We start from the raw sequence: 9,744 nt of genomic DNA, 5'->3' as shown, positions 1-9,744 counted from the left end.
GCATTCATTTCATAGCATGTGGCAAGGTACATTTTACAAAAAATGCCTATTTCGTCTATTGTCCTAAAAAAACCTAAGATTTCAAGATAAGGCCTTTTTTTACATAAAGCACCCTAACAGGAGAATGATAAAAGCAATCAAGGGCGGGGCACCGCCGCCACCGGATGCCGGCGAGCTCAAGGTGTTTCCGCCGAGCTCCGAGAGCAGCTTTCTGGAAAACTCCCGACCGACGTCAAGATCCAGTCGTTGGCTACTTCCATAAGGCCGGGGACGAACCACTTGGCCTCGTGGAGGCGTCGAGCTCCAACGGCGAATCGAGAGAGCATCCGACATGGAGGTTGATTTTGGGCCACCTTATTGGCCGGAGATCATGGCGACATGAGTGGTCACCATGTGTTGCGCTCGAGGGAGAGGATACGCACCAGGACGCAACTTCTTCGATCCGCCAGCATCACCTAGGAACTCCTCTCCATCTCCACCTCCACGGTGGCTCGAAGGAGAGAAGATCGCCGCGATGCCATCTGCATCAAATAAGAAACATGTAAGCTTTATTGAAGAGGATGTAGGGGCACCGCCGCCACCCATCCGGCTCCTTCCATCGAAGCTCCATGAGTAGCAACACCACCACTAGCAGCCCTAGGAAGCAACTCAAACTTCCCCGCGACCAGATCCTCATCGGCATCTCGCCAGACTCCACTTGGTAACAAACTAACCCTAGACCTAACAGTATGTACTTCGGCGCCTTTCCTCGGTCATCTCCGGCCGGCTATTCTGGTGGAGGAGGCCTTGGATCGGCCCGGTGAGCGGCGGAGTACTCTCAAGGTACTATAGCGGCTTGAGAGCAAGGAGGGGGGAGAGATATGAGCGTGCGGACCTTGGATATTCGTTGATTGGATTGGAGTCACTTTGTTCGGCCAGGCCGGACTTCGGGCCTAACAAATCCTGGGGAAGAAAACCTAGGCCTAGGCCTAGCCCAACCAATGGACCAAAAATAGGCCTATACCTACCCCATATAGTGAATAGTTCGGCGGGCCTCAAGCTGAGCCGAAGTGGCATTTCACTTATTTGCCAGGCCTAGGCCCAACCCAATGGCACCTGCGAGGAGCGCGGTGCTCGTCGGTGCACCACCGCGACCAGCACGCCGGTGATACCTATCACCGGCCAGGTCGGTGCCGACCTGGTACCTCACGCCCCCATCGTTTCTATGGGCCAACCCATATAGCGCAGGTTTTTTTCTCACCTAGTTTAGGTGTTTTTCTGTTTGGTATTTTTTTTGTTTTTGAACACTTTTGGTTTTCTGTTTTTTCTTTCACGTTCGATTTTTAAAAAAATTCGAAAAAAAATAAATATGAAATTTTTTCAATTTTTTGAAAATGTACAAATTTTAAAAAGTTCAAATTTTTAAAAATGTTCAAATTTGAAAATTGTTCATATTTTGATGAATATGTTTTTTTATTTTTTATAATTTTTTAAAAATAATCAAATTTGAAAGTTTCATATTCGAAAAATGTTCAAATTTTGAAAATTGGTTTTTGTAAAACAAATATTTTGCTCAAATTTTAAAACCTTTCAAATTTAAAATATATTCATACTCAAAAAATTTCAAATGATAGAAAATTCAGGTTTGAAAAAAGTTCAGAATTTAAAAATATTCAAATTTTAAAACACAAAAAAAAGTAGAAAAAACGAAAATTTGAAATAGGCCAAAAAAACAAATTTGGGCCGGCCCAACACCTACCAAGGGGTGTGTGGCAAACGGTATCCACCGATCGGGTAGCTGTGCAGCACGCCAGCACCACCCAGCACGCCGGCGCACGCGCTCCACCTCAGGCGACCGCTCATACCCAGCAAGGTAGCGAGTGCCCCAACTAAATCAGCAGGCCGCCGCTGCTCTATGGCTTTGGGGCGAGGCTTAACTCAGATGAGCGTATGCTCTCCATGATCCTGCGCAGCCCCATTCGCAGGCTCGGTGCGCCAACCTGCTCGACCGAATGCCTGACTCGACACATTTCAAGTACACCCCTCTACGAACCTCATTCAGTAATTTATTTAACTGAAAATCAATTGTGCTTGCACTCCTTTACGACGAGGTGTTCCGAGATAATTTAAGATTTTACACGGAATAGCTGTATTACATGACTTGGATTTTTCTCATAGCAGAGAGCAGCTTGAATATCAACTACTGCATTACATGGTTTAATAGTATATCTTCCGAATCATCTGAAATCTAAGAGCTACTCCCGCCCGTTGTAGATCCTATTGCCTCTGCCTGTGTGGGTTTCCTGCGTACTTGTCATCTGAAGAGAAACCGTGTAAGGTGTGTGCTCTTTCTACTGATTTCTGCACTGCGCCTAGTTGGCTACTTGGCTCCACCGCTGTTCAATTGTTTGTGGTGCTGTTAAAAGCCCTTGGATCTCCGTGAGTACTCCTTTATGAGCCTGGAGAATTCGGAATTTTTGTCCTCCAGCAATCTCAACGGTGTGTCGTATTCTATAATTCTTCCTGTTCGTCACAAAGTAGTACATGTTTTAGCGTTGTGGCAGCTAGGTCCAATAGAATGTAGAGAAATGGTCTGTGCTGGTCGATGATGTGGCTTACCTTCGCTGAAGACAAGAATGAGATCACTGTCGATAACCGTGTGAATTCTGTGTGCTACTGTCAGCACCGTGCAGTCCCCAAACTCCTCCCGGAGCGTTTGCTGGATAATTGCATCGGTAGATGAGTCAACTGAAGCAGTTGCCTCATCGAGGACAAGGACATTGCTCCGTTTTAGTAGAACCCTTCCCAGGCAAAACAACTGCCTTTGTCCGACGCTCCAGTTTTCCCCATTTTCAACAACTGCAAGAGAAATCTCATTTGATCATCTCAATGGAGAAATCCATACTGTCTTAGCCAACGTAGCATATGATTTCTCTTGTACACATGAATAATGCTATTACCTGTTGAGTCCAGCTTCTTTGGGCTTTGACGAACTATGTCACCAAGCTGGCATTTATCCAATGTCTGGCCAAAAGAAAAGTGTACTGCTGAATAAATAGAGGAAGTACAGCGATTGGTTCTTTTAATCATATGTCTGTTTTTTTGGTAGGCCCTCCTTTTCTTTTTATTCATTGTATGGATATATGTTTGAATAATGGATTTGATCAAATTGCAATCTATATGATACATTACATCAGCTTCTGTTCGCTTATTTCAACTGTAAAAGAGTCCAACCACCTGTGTTTCCTAGATTACTATCTGAGCATTTTGACCTTTCAGAGATTTGCATAGTCACGAGATCTCATTTTATCAGCATATGCATATTTCCGATGAAAAATGCAACATGGGCTATTGACAAGAACGAGCAATGACGAGGTGTTAGGATTTCTTTTGCAGAACATATACAGTTTACCTCCATCACCATTAGGACATGTATTATTGACTTATTTACCTCCCATATATGTTGATCAGAATACTCATTCAGTGGATCAAGATTTCCTCTCACTGTGCCCTCAAACATGGTTGGATCTTGTGGGATGATGCTAAGTCTGCCTCGTAAATCATGCAATCCAATTTTGCTGATATCAACATTGTCAATTTCAATTGTTCCTACTCTTGATTCAACAATCCGAAAAAGAGCTTGAATCAAAGTTGACTTTCCACTGCCAGTACGTCCAACAATTCCCACTTTTTTCCGTCCGGGAATTGTGCATGATATATTTCTTAGAACAGATGGGAGATGCTCTGCATATCGAACCTGTAAAACCCAATAGCCACATTAGATGGCTTCTTTTGAGCATGCGCACTTTCTGTCAAAACGCAAAAATTGAAGAGATTATATTTTACTAAAGAGTGAGAGCTTCCCCTTTTTTTTGATAGAACATATACTAGCTACTATCTAGTAATATAAACTATTATAGCTTTACTGTTATGAGTTTTGCTCCGGAACGTATTTGTGCAAGCTGGTTTACTCTGCTTTAAGCACATGTTTATTCGGTTTGAACCTTACTCAGTAGGTTATATTTTTATACTTACACACCTCTTCGATAGAATTTTTGTTATGCTGTACACTGTTCATGTGCGTACATGTACTTATGGTCTTTGATCATAAAATCGCAGTAACATTATTCATACCTCCAAGTTTCTTATATTTATTGTGCCATCCTTTGGCCAGCTGTTTGGGGGCGGTGATCATGAACTATTAGAGGAGCCTCACTAGGGATGGTTGAGTACTGCATTATTCTTTCTACCGAAATCATCATATTCTCTGCCTCGCATGTGTTCCAGGTTATACTTGACAAGTGTCCATTGAGGTTCAGGGCATAAGTCACTGCAAGTCCAGCAATGCCTGTACATATAATTATGTCAGTTTGGCAGCCACCAAAACTTAGTGATGAGAATATAAAACTGCCAAAAAATCAGCGATAACTTGTGTGCATACAAAACTTACTTGGATTTATAAAACCTTCGGGAAGACTTACTAGCAGAGTCAAAGAAAAGGCAAAGACAAAGTTAGATAGCATGTTTAGCCTGAAGCAAAGCCATTCTATTGCTGAGGTACTATGGAACCATGGTCGTGACTGGTTGTTAATAAGACTGACGTTTGCTTAGCTGAAACGGTCTTTTTGTCCGTATGCTCTAATACTTGCTGCACCTGTAAGTGATTCCGTGAAATGGTGTAGTATTGGAGCCCGCTGAATTTGTGATAAACGAGCCAGTTCTCTTGCTGTTGGTATGTAGTATCGCTGCATAGCACAAGGAAAACATTGGACCTCAGTGCTTTCTGAAAAGAACATCATCATCAAGAATGAAATTTGCACTTACTGCTAATTTATTTTGCAGAATTAATTTGGTGCATACATTTTACCAGAATAAGTTAATTCTAGTGCAAAAGAATCATTGTGAAGAGCTCTTACTTGAAATATATAACAGATTGCTGTCACTGGGATAAAGATGGCAAAAACTGGCCATGCGACCTGGGACATAACGCCAACGGTCCCCAGAAGTTGTATAACGGAAAATGCGCACCAACCAAGCTTGTTTGCCATTTGCAGATCTAAAACAGTTTGGTCATTTGAGACCTGTTACAAAGTACAGTACACAATTATTTATTTCAAGGTGTGCGTGTACAAGAAAGTATAGATGTGAGCAGTAACTGAACCAACCCTGTTTAGGATCCTGCCAGTAGGTGTAGAATCAAAGAAGGACATGGGAGCACGGAGGATGCAGTGGAGCATATTCTTGAAGAACTTCTCTGCTGTTAGTAGACCAACAAGTGAAACAAGCATAGTCCGACCAAGTATACATAATGCACTTCCTATAGATAGTAATATGTATACGAAGAAAAGAAGGCCTAATCCAAGCCTTGGGGTGCTTGTTGATGTTGGAGGACACGCCCATGCCATCCAATAGTTGCTTGCTACCTGGAATATTTGGAAGAATGACTGTGCAACAACTATTACCGGTGCTAATGCACCACCGTGAACGGCCGTCAGGTATGCCCAGTAGACCTTCTTGCCAACTCCTCCCATTTCCCGCTCTTCGTCTTGTGTTAGTCTTCCCTTTTCATTGATACCATGTGAGACATCATGTGCAGACTCTTGCTTAATTATACCATGAAGTTGATCATCAGTGTCATTTTCTTTGTCAAACTCATTATCACTATCTGCTAAGTTTTTACTGTCTGTTGACAGAACTCTACTGGAAATTTCGGCATTTGTGACAGATTCAATTGCCTGGCTATGGGCTCCTACTATGGCTTCAAACCCTATGTTACGTTGAAGGAGTTCATCAAATCTTCCATTCTGCACAATCTTCCCATCCTGCATCACCTATTATTTTGTACCCCCTGGGTTATTTTACATATTCTTAGCAATACTAACATACATGTAGTACTTGCCAACAGAAAGGTATTCTTGATACTTACTAGTATAAGGTCTGCCACTGGAAGAAATTCGACTTGATGGGTCACATATAATATTGTTTTGTCTTTAAGCATCCCCATTAGGCAATCCTGCAGAACAATATAGTAGTTCATTTTATACTTGCATTTATGCAGACTGCTGTCTCTAAACCATACAGTATGCAACTAATTTTGAAAGATAGTTATGAAGTTAACGGTATACAAACTTTGATAAATAAATCTATTGTTTTCTGCATATCAGATAAACAAACCTTGAAAAGTTGGCCTCCAGTGTGAGCATCTACTGCGCTGAAAGGATCATCAAAGAGGTAGATATCTGCATCCTCGTACACCGACCTTGCAATCTGAATCCGCTGTTTCTGTCCACCACTCATGTTAATTCCTCTTTCTCCAATCTCTGTTAGATCCCCATTTGCAAATAGCTCAAGATCTCTAGTCAATGCACAAGCTTGTATTATCTTTTGATACTTTTCCTTGTCATATGGGTTTCCAAACAGAATGTTGTCTCTGATATTCCCAGACAGGATCCAGGCTGTCTGAGGAACATATGCTTTTCTCCCACTGACCCTCACAGCCCCAGCTAGCTTAGGCATCTCCCCAAGTATGCATGATAATAGACTGGATTTCCCAGAGCCGACCATTCCACAGATTGCTACTTTCATCCCTCTCTTTACCTTTAAATTTACATCTGTTATAGTTGGAGTTGTGTTCTCAAATTCCCAGCTGAATGCTCCATGATCAATCTCCACATCGTAGTTCGTGTCACTCCTTGGTACTTCTGTAATTGTGTCACATTTCAGTTCTTCTTCCAGGAGGTATTGTGCTACTCGATCAACTGAAACTTTTCCCTGAGCAAACACCGAAAGTAAATCGGGAATTGTGAATATTGGATCTTGTAACATCCGGAACGTTGCGAGAGCAGACAAAACAGTGCCAGCTGTTAGAGGAATCCCCATCAATATGCATGTACCGAATGTTATGGAGGATATGAATGCAGGGGACCCCCAAATTGTGAATGTTGTTAAAGCCGTCAATCTTACATATTTCCACAACCACTTGTGCTCTTCCCTTCGTAATGCTTCTATCTTTTGAAGGTACTCTGTATCCCATGCTTGAAGTTTCAGTATTTTCATGCTTCTAAGTACTTCCATTGTTGCCTTCATTCTGTTGTCTTTAGCAGTCATGATCTTTGATTGTAACCTTTTCTGCAGTCTGGTTAGAGGAATATTGCAAGCCAGTATTGCCAGTGTTGCTGCTAAACCAGCCCATGCTCCAGCCCCTAGGTTTTGATGGAGAATATAGACTGCTAAAGAAAGCTGTATGGGCAACATCCAGATGTAGTTGATGTACCATATAACATCAGTTATCCTTTGTATATCTACACTCATGTAGTTTATGATCTCTCCACTGGTATGCTTCTGCCGTGCACTACATGATAATCGGAGCCCTTTTTGATAGATGTGGGATATCAAAGCAGCTCGTAGCCGCATCCCGAGCCGTCGAGCTCCAAAAATCCACTGCCTCTGAGCTACTGTCTCCACAACTTTAGCACCTAAAAATGCAACAGCAAGAAGATAACATTTTTCCAATCCATACGTCCTCTTTCCCCCAAGGAATTTCACAAGGTCGTTAATCAATGATGGTCCAACATAGGATGCACATGCACATAAAATTGCGAATATTGCATTGACTGTTGCTTTTCTTCTAATAAATAGGAACATTACTCTATAGATAGATAAAGTGCTTATACCATGTCTGCATTCAACATCTACTACTATCCTCTTAAATGAATCAGAGAGTAAATCGGCATAGTCCCTTCCATCAAGATCCGGTACATCATTGTTATCTAGAGGTTTCTTGTATCCGGTAGAAAAGAGAGGGCTCATCCAGGAGAATGTGACAAGGTCCAGAACACTTGCTCTGCTATACAGGGATGTCCTTTCAGTTTCTGTTCGCTGTCCTGCAGATGGACTCAGTAGTGGCTCTGTTATGCTGATGTTTATTAAGGTGATTCCTGTTTTTCCTCTGGCTGAAATGGCAAACAGATAAGTGCCGACTACAAGTGTGAACAGGTCAATCAACTCTGCGTACCCTATATATTTATGATCTGATAAACTGAACCTGAGATCAAATATCACACTGATTATTGATTGCAGAAAGTTAAATATCCACCATGCCCGAATTGTGAGTGGATGCTTCACAGATTTTGTCTTCTGTAGACCGAATACTGCTAGTGACAATATTATCCAGGATAGCATCTGTAAACCTTCACTCAAGACAAAAGGTGGGTGCTTGCAACCACTTATTCTTCCTTGTAACGGCAAAAACAATATCCTCATGACATGACTGACTAATATAAGCAGGCAACAAAGTTTGCTTGCTTCGTATGAGACACCTAACTTTATGTCTGCATTCCTTTGTTCCAGATTAGAAAACTTATTTCCTTCGGGAGTTGCGGTCTTCAATCTCTCCATGCACCATCTGATTCTCTTGAATAGAAACTGAGCCCCGATACTTGTGATAAATACCAGTTGTATCAATACAGAAGTGCTCATCCAGAAGCAAGGTGAATATACTTCTGGCCATTTTCGCAGGTATTGTGATATAATGGAACCTGCAAAGTTGCACATCAATTTTGTGTGTCAAAATCAGTAACAGAATAGGCTATTTATCCAATTTTCATTTCTGTAATGAATATATGGCAGGAACTAAATGTTGAATGGTCAAGAAAACAACAAACAACATGCTTTTATGAAAACTGAGAAATGGAACCTGGATAAGTTATTGGCTGACATTAAGAAAAAAAATCTGCCAGCAACAGTGCAACCCCACAAGTATTACATGTATTGACAGGAACATTCCGTTATGACACGATGAATGTTTTCTTAAGAGACTGACAATGACAGGTGAAAATGTCAAGAAATATATATCCTTGGTTTCTTTTGGAGAGTTGCATAGGATTGTTTCCTAGTCCGAGTGACAGTATTTATTTATTGTTTTGCACAAAGGGTACTAGGACGCAGACAGAAAGTTGATAACTGCCCATGTTCTGACTGTTGTCATCCCAGTTTGCTAAACAAAAAATCTCTTTCAAGAACATGCTTGAAACCGTAAGTAAATTTTTGCAGCCATTTTTTCACTGGAAGTTACATGAGACAGTCTAGAAAAAATATCCTTGGAGTTACATAAGAGTGTTTCCTACTCAGAGTGATAGTATTTTCTGGCAGCAAGGTTACTAGGATGAAGATGGAAATCTCCCATGACCTGACTGGTCATCCCAGTTTGCTAAAGGATTCAAAAAAAAACATGGTTGAAACCGTAAGTAAACTTATGCAGTTATTTTTTTTCACCGGATATTAAATCTGAACCCTTTGGGTATCATCTAAACTTGGCTATATAGATGAACATATATTCAACCACCCAGTGCTACTCTAAATCATGGGCCACGTCCCTGGCCCGGGCTACAAATGCTGCCATGGTTTCATGCACATTCTTCTGCAGCCCTGCTCCAAGTCCATGTCGGAAGACAAAAAAACCAAACCCTTACTGATAGGACTCAGGATTTCTAACAAAACCCATTTGTTTGTTGTTTGCAGGACCAGAAAAGCAATACCAAAAGAGTGGTGGGCGAAGGAAATCTTGCGGAACCAGAGGAGACGAAGAATCAGGCGTATGCATGAACCTGCCTGGGGCCAGTTGAGCCTCCTTACCTGTCGAATCGTCGAGCAAGCCCGCCGCGTGGAGGAACATGGCCTGCACCCTGTCGTGAATCCTTGTGAGAGCAGGCAAGTGCAGGCTCCACCCTCCTTCCATGGCGCAGTGAGGCCAATGCGAGCGCAATA

At 42.0% G+C, this 9,744-nt stretch overlaps 1 pseudogene; it reads right to left on the bottom strand.

Annotated features, from left to right (window-relative positions):
- Positions 1-2,093: 2,093 nt before the first annotated feature.
- LOC124679402 lies at positions 2,094-9,744 on the bottom strand (annotated as a pseudogene).

Source organism: Lolium rigidum, chromosome 7 (assembly GCF_022539505.1).
Source record: "Lolium rigidum isolate FL_2022 chromosome 7, APGP_CSIRO_Lrig_0.1, whole genome shotgun sequence".
NCBI classification, from domain to species: Eukaryota; Viridiplantae; Streptophyta; class Magnoliopsida; order Poales; family Poaceae; genus Lolium; species Lolium rigidum.
Note: the sequence above shows the minus strand (reverse complement) of the source record. Positions and strands in the feature narration are given on the sequence as shown.